The sequence below is a fragment of the Poecilia formosa genome, unplaced genomic scaffold (genome assembly GCF_000485575.1).
Source record: "Poecilia formosa unplaced genomic scaffold, Poecilia_formosa-5.1.2 Scaffold39, whole genome shotgun sequence".
Lineage (NCBI taxonomy): Eukaryota > Metazoa > Chordata > Actinopteri > Cyprinodontiformes > Poeciliidae > Poecilia > Poecilia formosa.
In genome coordinates this window covers 3127620-3148526 of record NW_006799978.1, presented here as the reverse complement: position 1 = coordinate 3148526, position 20907 = coordinate 3127620, and the positions used below count along the sequence as shown (strand labels likewise).

Here is a 20907-nt window from a genome sequence, read left to right as displayed (position 1 = left end):
AACTATTTAAACCCAGACTTTGTCTCACCTGCAGAGATTAAGGTTAAACATTCATAGAAGGTCATTTTTGAGTAAAATTCAATATTTTGTGACAGATTCCTGAAAATTTAGCTTAAACTGATTTGTTTTTTGCCCTGCGACAGACTGGCGACCTGTCCAGGATGTACCCCGCCTCTCGCCCGGAACGTTAGCTGGAGATAGGCACCAGCACCCCTCCCGACCCCACTGAGGGACAAGGGTGTTCAGAAAATGGATGGATGGATGGATGATTTGTTTTTTTGTATAATCATAACATTTAATTTCAATTAGTCTAAAAACCGTCATCAGATTAACAGACACATAATAATCTGTACCGTAGGTGAGCCTGCTAACAGGTTAGCTTCCCTTGGTAGCCTGGACTGAACGCAGCTGAAGTCGTTTCCTTTCTAATGTGTTGCTCTTTGATGTTTAATGCCTTATTATGATTGCTCAGCTGAATTTTGTTCTTTGTAAATTAAATAAAAAGCTTTGGGCACCATTATTATTCTGCAGCTTTTCATTTGAGCTAATATTAGCTCCAACGCCTGGCTGCAGTCAATTACAGGGTTTTGGAAAGTTGGTTGTGACCTTATCCAGGCTGACAAATGGCCAATTTCTTCACACCCCTCTGCATCCCAGTTTGCGTCGCCTTCTCTTATTTATTGCTTCTTTCTAAATGCCACATTTGCTCATGTGTTGCTGCGTAGAGGGTCGCCTCTCTTTCATTTCTACTTTTCACTGCGTTGCGGTCAAACTTTTGTTGTGTTTGTCCATCAAACCCACGACAGGAACAGGTTTAATGTGCGTCTCTCTGGGCTTGTTTGCCTTTTGGATTTTATACTCAAATTAGTCGAGCATCATGTCTTGAAATACAGCAGACACCTTGTTGTGGAACTGTGTAAATATAGTTAAGGATGGGAGGACTGCATTATTTTTATGGTATGAGCCATAATCACCTGTACCAACAAAGCGGTAATGGCCTGGCGGCGCTCCTCGCTCATTTCCTTGGGGTAATGACCCCTCAGAGCCACTGAACCCTCTGTGTATACTTATGCTGCTCTGGAAGGCGTTTAACCATCTTTGCAGCCCACATGAGAGGTCAGGATCACCTTCAGTCAGGCATTAAAATAACTCTCCCTCACACAGCCTATCACTCACGGCCATTTCCACTCCCAAATGAACACATAAAATGTACTCTTATGCGCTACCTGCATCATAAATTTCCCAGTGAATTGATGAGTCCGTCCACAGCGGAAAGCGTTTCAGGAAGAGGAGCTGATGGTGGAGACAGTTTATTTCAACCAACACAATCCCACAATGCAATGTGGTTTCCTTCAAAATCAAAAACTTTATGTTGAATTAATTGCTTTAAAGCACATGTGTGAAACTCAAGGCCCGCGGGTCACATGTGCCCCCCCAGCATTTTATAGGCCATGGAAACTCAAATGTAATATTTAAAACTTCTATACATAAAATCAATTATTTAACATTATGAAGTGGTGTTTAATTTATTTTAACATTGTATTTTTATGCATTTATGCTAGGGGTGCCCAAGTCTAGTTTTCCAGAGCTACCATCTGCAGCTTTAGATGCATTCCTTCTCTAACACACCTGGACCATTGACTCATTATAAGCCTCTACAGACCTGAATGTGGGAAGTCAACCTTTTGTCTGGGGTGTTTTAGCAGGGATGCACTCCTGATCTGTACCGTCAATGTGGCCCGTTGAGGGGGGCCAATATGCTGAAGTGGCCCTCGGTGAAACTGAGTTTGACACCCCTGATTTAAAGGCACCAAACTGCAAAAGTTATTGTAAAAGTTATTAAATATCACAGCAGTCATCACAATAAGAAAGGTTAACCTTTCATGTAGAAATGATCATCCTAGTTCTGCTATTTATTCATTTTATCTTAATTCATAAACATCGGCGAGCGGCGGGTCCACCCAAGACAGGTCATCAAAATTAATCATTTTAATGTGATTTCAGTTTTGTTTTTTGCGTTGGACGGAGAAAGTCCAGCTTTTATAGCCTGAAGCAGCTCTGATCTGATGGTTTAACTTCTGGATATTATTTGCTGTATTTCATGTTTGGGTTTGATGCCGGAGCGTTTCCTCTGACGCTGACGGCTCAGCCGGGCGATTCCTCCACAGTTTGTTTACAGTTCAGTTTGATTTTAAAGAATTTGCCTTTAATCTCCATACAGTAACCCCCAGCAGGAGGAAACTCCCCTGCCACTTCACGCTGCACCAGCCTCCTCCAGATCTCTCACAGCCACTCATCTGTTTCCCACCCTACTTTCATCTGAGTTGTGAGGAAAATCTTGCATGAAATATTTATTTTTCTCTGTATTTCTTCCTTCAAATCTGGAATTTCCCTTCCAGTCACACCTGCTGATCATGCCGTATTTTCAGGCGTGGCTTCAGAGGGTTGAGGTTCTGAAACGTTCAGCAGGTTAGAGATGCATGGCTGCACATGAAAGGCTGGAGAGGAAGACAGATCCAGTCCCGCATGGCAGCAGCACTGACATGCGGATATTTCTCCCATCTAGCCTCAGAGTTTATCGTCTGTTTCTGCTCAGACTGAAGAGGAAACCTGAAGAAACGTTCATGAGAGATTATTCAGCCAGGTGAGAAAAGATTTATCTCCAGTTAAGTTTTCATGTTTGATCTCATTAAAACAAACTCCAAAGCATTTTTATCTGAATTCAAATAATAGACAAAACACATGATTGTAAAGTGGAAAAAAAAGCTGCATAATGTTCAAACTTTTTCTTAAATATTCTAGTAAACAGTCTGCATATTTTGTGTTTTCAGCCTAGTTTAGATTAATTCCACTGAATAAAATCCAATGCAGCCACTTCCCTTGTGATGCCGTTTAACTGTGAAATGAAACCACCGGCATGAAGCCGAACCAAACCGAACACGTCCACAGCTGCAAATGAACAGCCAGTTATTAAACGGCCCAGTCAAAGTACACACCTTGGAGAGAATGAGGATTTCTAAAGGCATTCTGTCCAATCTTACTGAGTTGTCAGGAGACGTTCAAACTGATAAAGGGAAATCCCAAAGAACCTGATTCATGTAAAGTTGATTCTTAGTATTTAAAAGAAAGTTTATGAAGCAGGAAAAATGAATAACTGAAGCATCTGGACTAGATAATGTTCAAAACAAATATTTACATAGACTCTTCAGAAATACTATTTTTATTCACTAAATGCCACAATTACTCTAATTACTTCCCTCAAATTCAGAAGTTTACATACACAGATGGTCCAAAATAAAAAATTTAATCGAGAAGAAAAGCAAAGAAGCGGCTGAAGCTGGACAGACGGACATGAGCTGCAAAGAACCTCAGAGAGGAAGAAATCACAACGTCTGGAGAAAACTGAACATGCAGTTTGAGCCGAGCCATTCAGTTTAAAACACAGATTTACAAATTAAAAAATATTATTTAAAAAATTATTTCACATTATTCTGGCAGCTAGGAACTACGACATGTCAGGAAACCAAACTGACCTAAACTGGAAGAGTTTTCACCCGTTTCCACCAACATCACCTGATGCTGAAACAAGATGAGGGCTTCTGATGTTTCTACGCAACTTTTAAAAAATGCCAGAATAAACACAAACCAACAGTCCAGGTGAGGCTCTCTGCAGTCATGACCAGGCTCACTTTCTTGTCCCAATTTCAGAAATACTTTACAGACCAAACGCCTGGAGGAAAAACTACGGAGACACATCATGGAATCCATAAATAATACAGCAGCACACATAAATTAAACATGGGGTTTGTGATAGTCGCTCACAGCTGGAGGACCGAGATGATTTATCCCTGCTTCCCCTTCTAAGATTTAATTAGAAACTTCAAATTTCCTGTGAGAAGAAACGGCAACAGAAACTACAAACAACCAACAAAAAATCAAACAAACATAACAGAGAGCCACAGGGAGCGGACCCTCCTGCTTCCCATAATGCACCCTGTTATTACAGGCTGCTGTAATTGCTGGTTGTCTGAGAGGACAAAGCTTCCAACAGGAACATCTAATAAACGCTGTGGCCTCTTTTATTCAGCGCTGCCTTGGTGAAAGGTCAGAACTCCGTTTCCTTCAAGGCCTCAGACGCCTTCATGTGCATCGGTTCGCATTTAACAACAAACGGTGGTGGAGACACGGTTAGTGGCAACATGGCGGATCAGAGGAGGACGGGAAGAACGTCTGAACTCGGCACCAAAACGGGAACGTGAATTAAAGCTGCAGCAGGTAATTTATAGAAATATGTTCCTACATGTTTGTTCAAACTGTCACAGAATCATATGAGATGGATAATCTGCGACAGAAACAAATCGCCTCTGCCTCACGTCTGAGGTCCTACTGCCACCTGCAGAAATACACTGCATCCAGTAAAAAACAACCAGTCAGAGGCAGGGGACGGGCTTAGTGCTGCCAATTACTTAAATGTGCTGCGCTACAGCTCCTCCCCCACAGCAGAGCCAGCCGAGAACGCTAAGGCTAGTTAGCTTGACCACTGATGACGACAGGAAAACCGTTTTCCTGTTTCTTTGCCGTTAGCGCGGCTGCAGCAAACCGGCAACTTAACCAGCGTTAAGCGCTGAGCAGGCGGAGGTGAGAGCATCGTTGTTCAGTTTAATCCAGATTAAACTGAGAAAATATTGTTTACATTAATAAACATTGAAACTGATCATGGAATATTAACCTGTGTGGAGCTCATGGTTCAGTTTTTTATTCTGTTGTGTTTGATTAGAAATGCTCTTCATTGTCAGGAAAGTCTGTCAGCAGCTCAGTGATGCAGCATAAATTATAGTTTCACGATAAAGAAATGCTGCTGTTTGTTTTTGCTCTGATTATCTCTGCCTGATAATATTCTTTGTTGTTGTTTTATTTTATATTTTTATGTGTAGGATTTAAACCAATCTAATACAAACAAGCACAGGACATTTTGCTTGTATGGTCATATTGTCCAATGCAAAGTTTTGATTGATTTTGGATCAAATTCAATTGACCTGTTTGTTGTCCTTCTCCTAATGTTCCCCTTAGAGAAGATATTTATTCATCCTTATTTCCCAAAGCATCTCTCTGTTGGGTTTCCAACCATAAAGCTAATTCTTTCATAGCGAGTTCACATTGTGGAGTCAATGCTCAGCATTTCCACTTATTTGTAAAGTAAATGATAAACTGAGGAGCAGCTCAGAGTGAAGACGGGTATTTAACTCCCGACCCGTTACTGTGATGATGGACTCACTGGCTCAGATCTGCATCTTGACTGTTAGCTTAACCTGCTGAAGTCAAACCAGTTTATCCTAATTAGCACACAAAGCTAACGTCGCTCTGGTTCTTCACCACAACGGTAGAAATGTTGAAACCGACATGTCAGATCTCTCATCATGTTTTCTTTGTTGCTAAATACCTGATAAAGGCTTTCTGGTGGGCAGAGCAGCATGTTGATGTGTGGGCTGGAGGTTTGAACAGACGATGATGACGACGATGATGATGATGATGCTCCCAGTCACTTTCAGCCACTCACCAAATCCTGCTTCTTCTTGATCATTCTTGACATGCTGGTGAATATTCTCTAATCAAGGCCCAAACATCTCATTACTGCTGGTGTTTCTCTGATGGGCTGTCAGCAGCTTCACCACCACAAAGTCAGGAAGGAATCACAGTTTCTCCAGTAAAACGATGAGATGAGAAACGATTCGTCTGAGCTGGAAAATCTGACAAAACCTCTAAGATCAGTCAGGCAAACTTTCTTTCTTTGACTACATAATGATAAATTAATGAGTTTTTTATATCTAAAGGTTTCAGATTGTCGAGTTAAATGAGTTTCCACTGTCTCCACCCAACTGCTGTGCGCCTTACAGAGAATCAAGCGCCCCATCCAGTCGCTGTCAGACCAGATCTCCAGGTTAACCTGCTCACATCGTGATCTCTGCTCAAACTTCAGCTGAAATCTTCCACAAAGACTCATTATTCAGTTTACATGATTCAATTCAGGAAAAAAAACAATTTTCTGATTGTTTAATACAATTTTTTCTCATGTGTTTGAATACAGAGTTAACCTATTTCTTTCACTGTTAAGTAAAAGTAAATTATTTAAGAAACTAGTTAAATATTTCAAGCTGAAATGAGTTTATTGTTATTTGTGATGTTTAATGTTCGTCTCATCAACCTTCTCAGGTTGCACTGCTGGTGAGATTCACTTCAAAAGAAAAGATGAAACAACGTGAAGCTGAAGTGGCTTTGGAGTAAAAAACCTGACGGATCATCAAGCTAATTATAACAGACTGGAGTTTGACCGTCCTCCATTTTGGTGAAGGTGTGAAACTTCTGAGAGAGACTCTCCATCCATCGTCTACAGCCACCGATCCTCTTCAGTCGATCTGGTTCGGTTTGTGGGAGGAAGCCAGATACCCAGAGAGAAGCCATGAGAGGACGGTCTGCAGAAAGACCGCAGGCTGGGATCCGAACTCAGGACCTTCCAGTCTGTAAGGCAACAATGCAACCCAACAAAAACAAATATTTCATGTAATTATACAAACAGAAAAGCAGCAGCATTAACCCCACAATGTGCTTCAGGAATTTTCAGTTGTCTAAGGATGAAGAGGTAGAATCCACCTTCCAGTCGAATCCCATTCATCATAAATCCTAATGAGGTCTGAACCGAGTCAGGCTGTTTGTTTATCAGCTGTTTGCAGGCCTCCTTCTCCGGCTCGGTTTTCTGTGTGTATGAAACGGCGGCCGTGCTTCCCACTGCGCCTCGCTGCTCTGTCACTACCTTCCTCATTCACATAGATTATTTTTCACTTTCATACCTCAGAGTGAGCAGCCAGATCTAATAATACCATGGCCAATTGATGCCGGGGAAATGTACCACTTCATTGGGGAGAGGAAAAAACACACAACAGGAGTTAAAAATACAAACCATGTTCTCCATCAGCAAATGTCAGCAGTGGAACCTTCATGCATGAAACAGCATTAGCTGCTTTAAAAGCCTGACAGTTTTCTGTCATATGGGAAGATGGCAGATGAGAACGTTCATGAGAAAACATGAAAACATGCATGATGACTGGCAACCGTCTGCAGAAATGAACAGAGGAATATGAGGAGTGCTCTGTTAGAGTAAAGGCCACCATTTCATCTGTCCGCTTTTTAATTAGAATTAAATGTTTGCTTGACATTAAACGATAAGGGCTGATTAGGAACGTTAGAGTACAAGTAATGTTTGGCCCAAACATAATTAAGTTAATAGGATGCAGCAGGCTTTGACTTATGCAGCGCGCTAAGTGAATTAATCCCATTTACCTGGGGAGTGATGGTGGGAGAATGTTCTCCGTCCTGAACAAAGACATTCAGAACCGGGCCTAATGCCATTAGGACCAGAACTGGGACAGAACAATGCAGAAAACCTGTTAACAGAAACCAGCTCAACATTTTCCTCATTTTGTTCAAACAGGATTATTTTCTCATCAAGTCACAGTCAGGACAGTTAAATATTAGATTCATTGGCAGATGTTTGTGACCCAAATTCATCAGAAACTATTTAAACAACTAAATCTGACACAAAATGCCACTTTGAATTATTAATATTTATAAACAAGCTGCTTTGATCTACAAACCATAAAGTAATGTCAGCTGAACCGTAACCCAGGAATCATCCAGGTACAGTCACATGTTTCTAGGTGACTTTCTAAATGTCGGTTTTAGGGGAAATTATGAAGACCAATAATTTTTATAGTCTCCTTTTGATCTGTTTTTAGGAAGTTTTTTATTCAACATCCTCAGAGATTCAGAGTTTGAAGAAGTTGAGCTGTCAGTTAATAAAATCAGTATTTTTATTCAATCACTGATAAAGTTACAGATTAGCCTCAGAGTCAGAGTTCAATCAAAGTCAGCAGAGAATCACATGAACTGCAGATCCAGAAAACCTCCTGGTCGTTTCTTTCATTTAGATTATATAATATTCATTCTGCTTACAGTTGAACTGACTAGAAAAAAACTCAACACCCATGATGCAACTGGCTCCAGCTTTACACAATAATACCTTTGCTGCTTTGGACGTTTATCTTAATCTCTGCTTAGATCTTCTGATCGATGTCAGAGTTTAGAAAGGAGACGTCAGTAGAAACGGCAGCTGGACGATCAGCAGGTTCACCCCGACGTCGTAAAGCATCAGAATAACATCAGATCGTAACTGTAATGAAACGCTTTCTGATTAAGATGCAAAACAAAACGCCAACCGTGGCTGGCTCCTCCCACGAGCCGGCGGGACGTTCAGATTAAATGTCGAGACGGAAGAAATGACATTATCTGTCTGCAGACTCTTAACAGCATCACCTCTGCTGCTTTTCTTTATCTTTCTGCCCTTAAAATGAGATGCATCCTTCTCCACAGCCATGCCACTTTCATTTCAGTCTGAGCATCCACACACACACACACACACACACACACACACACACACACACACACACACCAGTGCATGTCACAAATGTCTGTGCCCCCGCACGGACACAAAATCATAAAGTGATGTATGCAATCTAAAATCTGACAAAAGCTTTGGCACCGGCAGGCAAAGTTTGACTTGTGAATAAAAGCTCCTGTCAGGAGGATCTTTTGTTGCTTGAATTCTGGAACCGACTTCAGAAATGAAGGATTTACTCTCAGGATGTCAGGCATGAAACGTAAACGTATCAGAGGAGGGTTCAGCTGTTCTGGGTTCTGCTTCCATCAGGACTGGTTTTCATCAACGCCATGCTCTCTTTCCAAAATAAAAGCTAATATTCAGCTGGATGGGCCTTTGCTTTGGTTATGGCACACATTACTTCTGTCCATTTCTGTAAAGAAATCATTTCTCTCATTAGATCTTGAAGAGACGATTTGGACGGCTTTGGAAATTCTTGTCCACATGTGAAACATTCCCAGTATGGATCGGTTTGGACTTGGCCAGACCAGGTGTGAAAACTCTTTAACGCTCCTGCACAGTTTGAGCCATAAGAATCGTAGCATGATGCTCCTCCTGACCACCAGCATGGTGGATGGATCCCTTCATGCAACACTTTTCTCCTCCTGATGGACTCATCAGACCGCATCCCTGTTGCCACCGCTCCAGACTCCAACCTCTTTGCTTCCATCCAATCAGACCCTTTGCTCAGATCAACTCTCTGATCTGTGGATCTCTCCAGACAACAAGCACAGTCCGAGGCCTTGGTCAGATTTCCCTTCTTCTCCAGAGGGAATCATGAGGGATGTGCCAAAAAATTGATTCAAGGAAGAATCATAATTGTCTTTTACTACAATTCAAAATCAGTTTAAAACGTCATAAAATCCATCTAAGCTTTGCCGTTCCCTCCGGTACAGAGCTCTGTGATTGGTCAGAAGGTTGTGGGTGTGTTTTATACAGAAATGTTGATATTTGGTTTCAACTGGTCCAATTCCACTGCCCTGTTTCAGTATCTGCAGACGACACAGATGTGGACCGATTGCATGAATTCCTGATCATCATGGAGGTGATTAGCTGGTTAGCATCGTTAGCTCTGGTCTCATGTTCCCTGTGCTTCACAAAGGCGGCAAATTAAATGTCACCTGTTCTCTTTTCTCTGCAGCTCTAATGAATTTAAATAATACATGAAGTATTTTCATTGGATTACTATAATGAATTACATTTTTGTGGTATTCTCATTTATTGTAATATCATATGATGCTCAGTAAAGTCATATGTCCAACATTGTTCTGTGGAGTAATAATAAATTCAAGAAATCAGACATTATTACTACAAAACTCACAGTAAGTCAACATAACATCCACTCAAACAAATTGCATTACTCATTTATGAAGACCAGGCCTTAGGATATTCAGTTGCAACCACCTTTGCCTCAGTCATGTTTTATTAGTGTCAAGCTGTGAATGTATCTGTAATGGCTTCCTTCCTAAACCAACTTATCCCCTGATATTTCAGGAAGCTCTAAGAGGCAGAATTAATGAGGGATCAGATCTGACTTGGATTCAAGGGGTCAAGCCAACTAATGAAAGAACTGGTGACCTCCTGCTGTACTTGGATGGAAGTTATAAAGAATTAAGAAAAGGATGATTTCAGAAACTTTCAGGATAAAAACATGCTTTTCTTTCGCCTCAAACATGATTTAAATACACAATAAAAACTGAAATGTGTCCCTGAAACTCTCCTTGAATTGATTGTTATGTGAAACTATGCAGCGATGTACAGACACCCTGCGAACGACGTTCAAGCGGGAAACACACAGAAATCCATGACTGTGAATTATTTATGAAGCTTTCTTTAGAAGCTCCCAGCAGTCCATGGAATCACTGCAAACCTAGCAGCACCTGTCTGTGTGACCGTGTGTCCAGAACCATTTGTTTATGATGCAGCCGCATTTCCTGCAGTTTTAAAACACTGTTTTCCTGGATGCACTGCAACTTTAAGTGAAGGGTCAAAGGTCACAGAGCGGTCAGCGGGGGAGAATCTGACTCTGCAGTGAGCTGGAGCTCATAGAGCCAAAGACACGGCATGAGGTCAGTGAGTCCAGGGTCACCGAGGTGGAGGTCAGAGGTCAAACTAAGTTCCTCAAGTCATTTCTAACACAAAACAGACTGACATGATCATGAAGCTGCTGAGTTCAGCTCCATGCTCAGGGACATATTTAGCATTTCATCTGACAAAGTCTCAAATATAACTGACCTCTATGTGAAGACATGTAGAAAATCTGTGCAAAATGGGCGGAGCCAAAAAATGCTGAGAGGCTGAGAGTGGGGCTGAGAGTCGGAGCCAAAAAATGCTGAGAGGCTGAGAGTGGGGCAGAGCAGAGGGGCTGGGGTCCGGACGAAGACAGCACTGCTGCTGACTTATGGTCCGTCACGGCGAATCCTTCCATTCACCGACTCAACCACGTCTCCATCCTCATCCACGGTCACGACCTCTGGGAGGGATGAGAGTCCCTGCTTCTCCACACCAAGAGGAGTCAGGGGTCCGGACAGCCGGTTATCAGGTCGGGACGCCTCCATGGAGAGGAGCAGAGACCCAGAGGAAGACCCGGGACTCGCTGGAGGAACTGTGGTTCTGATCTGGGAACGTCTGGGGATTCCCCCGGAGAAAAGGACGTCTCTCTGCTCAGCCTGCTGCCTCAGATAAAGGAGGCATGGACTGAAATGTTAGCAAGGAAGCCCCAAGCTGAAATACAAAGTAGATGTAAGGAACATAGAGTCATGCCACGGTGACCGAACACAGAACCGGGAGACGGCCGTTTGATGTCTGCAAAGCTTCCTTTCTTGATCTAAAAAAAATCCATAAAATTGCAGAGAAAGGTGCATTTAAAGGCTCAGATGTAGAGGCTGTACAACGAAGCAGCGCTGCCACTCAAAGCTTCACCTCAACGCAAACAATGTTGGAAGGTGAGATCCATGGAGAGCCAACTGAGCAAACACAAAGTCCACCGAGCGCCAGGCTTCCCAGCATGCACTGCTGTTCAGAAGAAACCTGACATTTCACCACAACTGCCATGATAATGCTTCAGCACATGCTGCATTTTCTCTGGAGTTAAATTAACAAGAAAACTGATGGGAAATCAGAACATATGAGCAAAGACAATTACATCTGAGGAGCTTTGAGGTGTAAATATCGCGAGTGGAAAAGTTCAACTCCTGACAAAGTTTGTCAGAAAGCTGGCTGTTTAATCAGAAAATCACAAAAATATATTCATTTGAATCAGCAGGGCTCTTTGGATGACAGTAGGATCAAAAGCAGGTGTTTGATTTGAGGTTTGATTTGCAGTTAGCATCACCTGAACCTTTTGATCGAACACAAAACCACATCAGGAAACCATGACGACCACAGAGACACTCAGGTGGGCTCACCGTTTCAGTGGAGGACAATCAGAACCGCGAACTTTACAGAAAACCTCAGTTACATTTTAAGAAACAAACCAACAAAGAAAGAATTCTTTGTTAGAAATAATTCAATAATTCAAGAAATAACTCAAAGTTTTCCCAAAAACAGCTTGAATCTCCCGTTGAGCCCAAACAAAGAACCGGTAGATAACCTCACGACGAGCCGAGTTCTCACGACGAGAGCTCCGCTCCAGATCAGACAAAATGTGCGTTGCTGGGCAAAGAGGCCATCAGTCTGGTGAACTTTATAAATCTGACCTTTAGAGAGGAGAATGTCAGGATGGATGCAGTTCATCACAAACCAAAGACAGAAAACAAGGTGAAGAAAGTGATCTGATCAGGAGTTAAACAACTTTTGTCACTGAAATGGTCTAGTCAAAGTCCAGACTTAACTCCCCCAGTTATTGTAACAACCAGTTTGTGGTTGTTATAGTAACTACCTCAGCTGAGGGTCGGTAGTTTCTTCATCTCCCTTAAATAACCGACACATATGTGAGAAAACGGCTGAAGAAACAGAAGACATGGCAGCTGCAGCTGAAAGAGAGCGAGCGCCCAAACACAAATGGAAAACAAAATGGCTGAAAAGGAGAGAAATAGCTTGAGTGCTGGCCTTTATCCGACATCCCACAGTAACTACACAAGTCAGCTAAGAGACTGTAAATGTTGGCTGCTTACCACTTTCAGAAGCAATCATCCTCTCAGCCATGCTCTGTTCTTCTCTCTCTTCTTCTGCTGTTTCTGCTTCGACTTTTGCTCTTTTATCTGCAGAGCGAGAAAAGGGAGGAAGCAGACGAAAAGTCACACTCCGGCTGGCCGCAGCCACAGTCACTACTGAAATGCTGTGAAAATGTTTCTGAAGCTTTTGTTTGAAACATTTCTTAATTTACTTGGCTCATGGAATTGCTGTGTGTTTACTGCAGCTGTAGTTTTGTACTAAACTGGGACTAAAGAGGAGAAAACTGAAATACAGGCAGCTAAATACAGAAGACTATTTAGTAATTATGACTTTCACTGTTATGTCATCAAGTCTTGGAGACATAATGTTGCTGTGTGAAATAAGGAAGCAAACAGGACAGAAACAGAGAAGCAGGAACTCCAGTCAGAATGAGTCAAACTTTACGTTTGCTCAGACGATCGACTGACACTGAGAAACGATAAATACCATCACAGATGCAACAATTCAGAGGTTGGAGTAGAAATCAGCAGAAACAGAGGTAACACTTTATTTGAAGGGGTTGAATAAGACTGTCATGACACTGTCATAAACATGTCATAACACCTGTCATGAACATGAATAAGCCTTCATGAATATTTATGACTGTTGTCATAAAGCATCATTCAGTAAATTAAGACACTTAATACAAAGTTGACATTATTCAAAATGTCTGTTATGACAACTTGACATTAACCAGGAAATCATTACTGTTTAAACTTTACCTTTAATAACATAAAGTTACCTCATTTTTAAAGTGCAATCAGTAATTATTTTATAACAAATTTATATCAGTGATGATTTCCTGGTTAATGTTAAGTTGTCATAACAAAGACATTTTGAATAATGTCAGCTTTGTATTAAAAGTGTCATAATTTACCGAATGACACTTTATGACAACAGTCATAAATATTCATGAAGGCTTATTCATGTTCATGACAGGTGTTATGACATGTTTATGACAGTGTAATGTCAGTCTTATTCACCACCTTCAAATAAAGTGTTACCGAAACAGAAATTACCTTTCAAAATAAGTTAAAGTGCATGACTGAGTCCCCATCAGTAAACCTGCTTACAGAAACCATCAGACTGCTGTGTGTGGATGTGACGCTGGATGTTTTCTGTATCCACAGACGTAACAAGGCAGCATCACTGATGAGTCTGTTAGAGGCGCAGTCAGATCTCACTGCCTTTTCACACATCAGCTGCTATGTTAACTAAGATTTAATCACAGGCTAAATTAACACACAACCCTCTGCATGCACAGGGAACGGAAACAAGTTCATCTCCCACTTCATATAGAAACGATAAATTAATAACATTTCTCTTGAACTCCTCACTAATTGACAACAATGTTTCACATCTTCTGGTTCAAATTGCTTCTCAGTACAAAAACTAATTTGAAATAAAATATCAAGAGTTTAAATGTGCAGACAGAGCAGATTAATCAGGGCTGACAGAAAATCCAGAATTTAAACTGTAAATTCAACAGGTGCGACTGATGAATGCAGTAAAATGTATCCTCTCTTACTATTTATGAACATGTTTATCTAACGTCACTGAAGTCATTTTGTTCATATATGGGAGCATAAAATGCATGTTAGAATATTATTGTTAAAGTTAATTTCATTAGTTATTCAGTTTAATAAGTGAAACATCCACACTTTTACAGCTAAATTCTGAGATTAAAGTCCTGATTATTTCCTTTTGGTGGCCCTAATCCTCTTCTGTACACTTCTTCCTTCCACTCAACTTTCCATCAGAATGCCTGGACACAACAGTCGGAACTGAAAGCTTCTCTAGTAACAAGTTTATCTTCATTGTGACGTCGTCAGTGACTGTCGGACACCTGGCAGGTCAGCCATGATTGTTTACTCCATAACAGGGTCATATCATTTCTTTGTTACTGGCCTTATGCAACGTTCAGTTTGAGATAAACTGTTGCGCTGTGGTTTTGACTCCCTCTGTTGTATAAAAAAAGAAACACGTGCATGTTTGTTTTGCTGCTGGTGGCCAGAGGACATGAAGGATAAGAAGTGTTGCTCCAGGACAGGTGTGTGACAATTTCTTGACTTGTTGCTTCAACAAATCTCTGCTAGGGGATTTAAAAAACAAGACGAAGCCGCTAACAACCGGAGAAGTGCAACCAAAACGCTGCTGTCAGAAGCGTCAGACACTCGGACAGGCAGAGGGGTTTAGCAGCTCCTTCACAGGATCTGAAGGATGCTGGGAACTAAACGCTGCGGCTTCTGCTTCCCTCTGATTCTTACACAGCTACAAGTTAATACTAGCTTGTTCTTTTGTCTAGAAAAAGCAGAGCCAGCGTTATGAGGAGTCTTCTTCACTGCATTATTGCGACTCTGGCTGCGCTGCAAAAAGGACCTTTTCTCTGCTGTAATGAGTTCCCCTACCAAACTGTAGAAGGAGGCGATTATGCAAAAGGCTCAGCTGACTTGGAGATTTAATGAGAAAGAGAGCAGCAGAGAAATGTTTCCTTTCAGTGTGAAGACAGAGAAATGAAACGTGAAAAAGTTTGACTCAGGACACTTCAAATTAATTAACTTTGACACCTTGAATGCCATAGAGTTTAACTACAAAAGACACCTTTCCATTTATTTTTTGATAATGTGCATCCCTTTAATTAACCAGAGCAGTGTTCCCTGTGATTCCCACAGATTACTAATGAACTTTAAAGGGTCATTTTACCATTTTTCTAATTATACCCTTATGGACTGCTCTTGATATCACTGATGATTAATTGGAAACTGCATTGCTGAGCCAAGCCAGCCACTCAATACTTCATCTAAAATGTTCACATTTTATGCATTGGAAATTCCTTCTTCATCATGGTCACAAAGATTTGAAAGTTTACATAACTGACATGAAACCAACGTATCTCCCAAAGAAAAGTAAGGGTTAAAACATTTACGACCGACTGCTTGTTGCTTCGCTGGTGCAGATATTTTTGGATTTGAAATGAAGTGAGTTCATATTTCATCATGCGACTCTTTTACCTTGATGCCAGAGGCAGCTCTGATTTCAGAGTCAGTCTCAGCTAGGACAGCGTCTGCAGGAATCATTTCATTTCTGTGGAGCAGAAACTGCAGTGGAACACAGAGGCAGCCAAGTGCCTCATATGAACGCCGAGGCCGGACACAAGAAGAACATGAAAAGATGAAAATGAAGCGTTAAATCCTGCAGGAAGACACATCAGTGGGAAATGATCTTTCTAATTTCATCCTCACTTCTATTTTAGAGGCATGTTTTAGTCAAAATGCAGAGCAGAGCCAGTTCTTCACATCAGCTATTTGGGTTGCCACCCAGGGAGGCATCATGTTAGGGGAGGAACCGTAAATGAGAAAATCAACATATCATAATAAGTTTCCTGCATCTTATTGTATTGTCCAGTCAGAGGAGATTGCTTCGGCGCTCTCTGGTCTTGTTCACAGCATAAATAATGAACAAGACATTTATATTTCTACGAGACTGAAGATAAGTTTCTCTAGATCTGTGACATTAGTCCTTTAATCCTGGAAATGATCTTCAGGTGGTAGAAGGCCGACTTTGTAACTGTCTTTATGTGGCTCTGAAGGTTCAGGTCAGAGGTCAGCCTGATCTGCCGACTCCAGATCGTTCCATTTGTGTCCAAACATAAAAACTTTGTTTTGTTTTAGTTCAGCAGGAAACAGTTATGGCACATCCACGGCCAATAAATCCAGAGTCACCTGGTGACATCGTCATGTGGAGCCGTGCATCACAGTAATTTAACCCAGATCTGAGTATGTTCTGAGCTAGCAAGTGAATCTATACATTAAAAGGATCCCAGGGTGAGGCCTGGGATGCCCCACAGGTCAAAGGTTACTCAGTGACATGAAGACTTGAACTGAGCCGTGTTCAGATTCGTTAAAACATGGATCAGACCTTCACTGTGTTACCTCAACTCTTCCAAGGTCACAGAACATGGAGCCATGCTACATTAAGGCCTCACCATGTGCATGCCACTCGCAGTTTCTCCTTCAAATCAAGTAATTGTGGTTCACACTCACACCTACAAAATATCATTACATATAATGGGGAATAATAACCATATACTGACAATCATTCTCTCTCCTCAGAAATAATGGCATCAGTTCACCTGCCAAAACATGGCCTTAACTCACAGGGATGCATTAAGACGCCATTTGCCACCTGGAATCAAGATGAATATCAATCATGATTATGGCTGCTATCTTTAATTATCTGGCCACAAAAATTGTTTAATATGCAAGAGCACCTGGATGCTGTTAGAGAGATTGAGGCTTCATCAGCATTTGCTCTTCAGAAGCAGCTCCAGCCCGAATAAACCGAGTTTTATGTTATGTGGAATGGAGAGGGACAGATTGGCAAATGGGCCACTCCTTTTTCTACCCCAATTTACTGAGAGGCTAAAAGTGAGACAGGACAGACTCTGAGTCTCTGTGGGAAAAATGACAGGAAAGTTTGAAAAGAGAACTATTGTGTCGTGTCATGGAGAGATGATTTTACTGTTTTCTGTGGGTGTTTTTCTGGAAAACAGTAACAGGCAGAATTACCAACACGTTAAAATAATTCATCCCTCTGTTTTCTAAGTTTGTGCTTTCAGCTAATGATACATCACTAATAAAGAAAAACCAATTTCTTTGCACAGCTGGACATCTTTTATATGTGCCTTCAGATCTCAAGCACTTGATTGCTTGTAAATACATGCCTGATTTAGACTTCTTTACAGTCTGAAAGTCAGCAGAGCCGGTGACAAGAAAGCAATTAATCACATTATCATGCCAATTAAAACTCAGTCTGCTCCACTGAAGGTAGAGAGCCAGCAAGAGGAAGGAAGACGTGGCATTCAGGAAGTACGGTTAAACCATTAGGTCTTATCTATCGCTCCGATCTGTGATTTGAAGATTAAACACTGAAGTATTACATGTAACCTTTAGATAATTCATGAACTACATCTAAGAAGTGTAACTAATTAAAACAAAACCTTAAATTCTGGTTTCATCCATCCAATCTGACTGATTGGACGAGGATGGGTGAAATGCTAATATTTAGACATGAAAAGTTATAAAGAGGAAAATCTCAGAACAGCTGCAGATGAACAGCTGAGAAATCTGCTTCCAAACTGACTGATGGATTTTACTTAAATGAGATGAAGGATATTAGTGATCATACAATGTTGCCATAAATACACCAGATTTAGAAAAGTACTAATTTCCATCCATAAAGACAAACATTCATACAATCCTGCTTGACATTCATGTCAAGTTAATCAGTTAAGGATAAATGTGGTTGTGCTTTTAAAATGTCCACTTTATAGTCCAATATTCGCATCTTTTTGAAGGAATTTATCTTTAACTTTCATGGCTTCCATGATGAGAAAACAGAAAACCTGTCTGCCAATAAGAGCGACCTCAGAGTGAGATGTTTAGACAGCAGATGCATGACTAATAAACAGACGACAGTCAAGATAAACTCTGAGCCCATAAACATTTTCAGCCTGCAGAAAACAAGCAGCTCAACCAGCCAGCAGGAGACAAGCTGCACATCCCAGAGGCCCAAATTCAGACGGACACTCACTTTACGCTTTTCAAAGAAAAGACGTCAATGTTTGGAGGAAAACAAATCCACAGCATCATGTTTGGTCAGACCTTTTACATTTTCTCCAGATCCATTCCAGAGATGTGGTTTAGAACAACCCATCATTTGGTTTGAAGGATCTGTGTCAGTTATTTCTATCAGATCAAATTTAAAGTGAAAAACAAATAAAACCAAGAAACAAAAAACTTTTTAATCATTGCAAATCCTCTGGTAATCATGAGTTTTATTTGTTATTTATTCATCAAACAGGACAATCCTGAAGAGATGTGAGAGGAAAGATGACAGTGTGGCGACATGAACCCCTTCAGGCTCATCAGCCGCGCAGAGCTGGAGCCACTGGGCATAAAAATGATACAAGTTCTGCAAAAACACTGACATTTATGGATTTACAAAAATTAAAGTGGATGTTTTCTGATGTCAAAAAATCACAGATTTTGTAAATGTACAACTTTTTACAAAAGTCAAAAAAGTGAAATTAATGTAAATGTTTCTGAGTTTTTTTGGCTGAAATTTACTAAACTTTTACTGCCACATGTTGGCCGAAATCCTTCATTATAGAGAAACAGAGCTGTGGGAGGGCTGGGAGTGTGTACTGGTCCCAGTATGAGCTGGTCCCAGTGAGCTGGTCCCAGTGTACTGGTCCCAGTGTGAGCTGGTCCCAGTATGAGCTGGTCCCAGTATGAGCTGGTCCCAGTGAGCTGGTCCCAGTATGAGCTGGTCCCAGTGTACTGGTCCCAGTATGAGCTGGTCCCAGTGAGCTGGTCCCAGTGTACTGGTCCCAGTGTGAGCTGGTCCCAGTATGAGCTGGTCCCAGTGTACTGGTCCCAGTATGAGCTGGTCCCAGTATGAGCTGGTCCCAGTGTACTGGTCCCAGTATGAGCTGTTGTGTGTCGACCCTCCAGATAATTAATGATTGCGTCTAAAACCCAAACTGAACATCATGACAGCCTCTACAGGGAACACAAACAGCTGGAACCAAATAAAAACGTAAGAAATATAAAACCAGGATGAAATTCTCCTGTTTTGCTAAATGTCTGAATAATGAACCATGAGATTTTGATTAGTTTATTAAACAACTGAAGCTGAAATTGGACCAGGCTCAAAAAGCCTTTCAGTACTTCCTGTTTGATGAAGCCGTTATTCTGTAGATTCACTTTAAGGCGACACATCAAACCCACTGCTTACTTTGGGAAACTGAACAAACGTTTAGGTGAGAAATTTGAACAAAAGTCAGTCACTGTGTTGCACAGTTTAAAGGTAATTCTGCCAAACATTAAGTTAACGTGTGTAAACTTATGAATTAAAAAATCTTTAAAAAATTCTCCAAAAATATTTTATCTCTCACTCTTGTGTTTTGCAAATAAAAGTAGAATTAAAAACTTTATCGTCCTGTAAAGGCCGTGTTGCCGTTAATCTCTGATTCCAGCTGAACTTCTTCACATCCAGCCTATGATGATATATTTGTGCTTAAACAAGAAACAGACTGAAGAACTTCATCTTCCAGCTGGATATTCTGTGAAGCAGCCGCCCTCTGGGGACAAACATAAAAAAATCTCTTCACGTCTGTTTGATGGGTAGTTTCAGGATTTTGGGAGGTTTTGCAGACGGCAGTCCTCTGGGTTTTAATGTAATCCACCACCTGCTACCTACCGTACGCTGTAGCAACGTGTCGACATAAGCACAAATTCAAGGTGTTACAAATCTAGAGGTGAAGTTACTTAAGACATGTAACAAATAGGATCAGGTCTGCTCTGCATGTTTTATGAATTATTAATGTGTGCATAGATAAAAAACTGAGGTGAATAAACATTCATGTCTCAGCTTTGGAGCTGCTCTTCACCATCTGCAGCAAATATTCAATAAAGATATAATAAGACTAAAAAGCCTGGCATGTTGTTCATTCTGACCGTTTGGTGTTTCCCTGTAAACTCAGAGATTCGTGGCGTCAGGACGTATCCTCTGTGTGGATGTGTTCCCTCTCAGATTTTGGGTTTCCAGCCACTGATCCTGACAGTGGGCCCCTCCAGGGGCCTCTGCATCAAGTGGAACCATTTTGACTGGTCCTGACTCAGGGGGCCGCAGCGTGACTCCAGAGAGGAAGAAATGAGCAAAGCGGTCACATTGTAAGCTGCACCACACGCTCCCGCTACGTTCCTGTTAGCCGACTCACTGGCCTGAACCTCGCCGTAATGAGATGCAGCAACACTCAGACACATGTAGCACGTCTGCTCTAATTACACAAGGAAGCCTTATTGTCTCCTGCAATCCGTTCTGGCATCATGAAATTCACTCCAAATGTTTTTTTTCTTATTTCCATCTCTTTCATCTCTAAAAGAAAAGAAAACAGTGTGATGAGCAGAGACAGCTCCAGCCTGGCAGCAGAAAGCAAAGAGTGTCATGTTTATGCTAAGGATGATGATTGGACTCAGAACAAATATACTCTTTCTTCTCTTTGTGCTGATCTTACATGAATATTTCAGAGATGTCAGGTAATTCAGAAGACCAGATTCATTTTCACCATCAGCTGTAAATGTCATTTCTTGTCATAATGTGTTTTTGCTTCAATAAAAACTACAGTTCATATGATCCTACCATGTTTTCAGTGCTCATCAGCGCCATCTCATTGGTTCACACGGATGTGTTTGAAC

General features: G+C 41.3%; 1 protein-coding gene and 2 long non-coding RNA genes across 8 annotated transcripts in view; 2 read left to right on the top strand and 1 right to left on the bottom strand.

Annotated features, from left to right (window-relative positions):
* lingo2 (leucine rich repeat and Ig domain containing 2) overlaps positions 1–20907 on the bottom strand; it is a 193998-nt gene that overhangs the window by 71388 nt on the left and 101703 nt on the right. For 4 of the 5 annotated variants that reach the window (XM_007551070.2, XM_016670939.1, XM_007551069.2 and 1 more), the window contains one exon: positions 12607–12693. The exons of the other annotated variant lie outside the window; for it this stretch is intronic. The gene's annotated coding sequence lies outside the window, so the exon portion shown is untranslated. The remainder of the gene's footprint in view (positions 1–12606; positions 12694–20907) is intronic. 5 annotated transcript variants of the gene reach the window in all.
* Positions 1889–2709, top strand: LOC107836106 (uncharacterized). 2 transcript variants are annotated; one of them, XR_001661954.1, is made up of 3 exons: positions 1889–2326; positions 2430–2469; positions 2573–2709. It is a non-coding gene; the product is annotated as an uncharacterized LOC107836106 (long non-coding RNA). The 2 variants fall into 2 exon arrangements; XR_001661953.1 differs by having other exon boundaries at positions 2400–2469.
* LOC103137356 (uncharacterized) lies at positions 3629–7215 on the top strand. The gene is made up of 3 exons (XR_476120.2): positions 3629–5594; positions 5832–5938; positions 6211–7215. It is a non-coding gene; the product is annotated as an uncharacterized LOC103137356 (long non-coding RNA).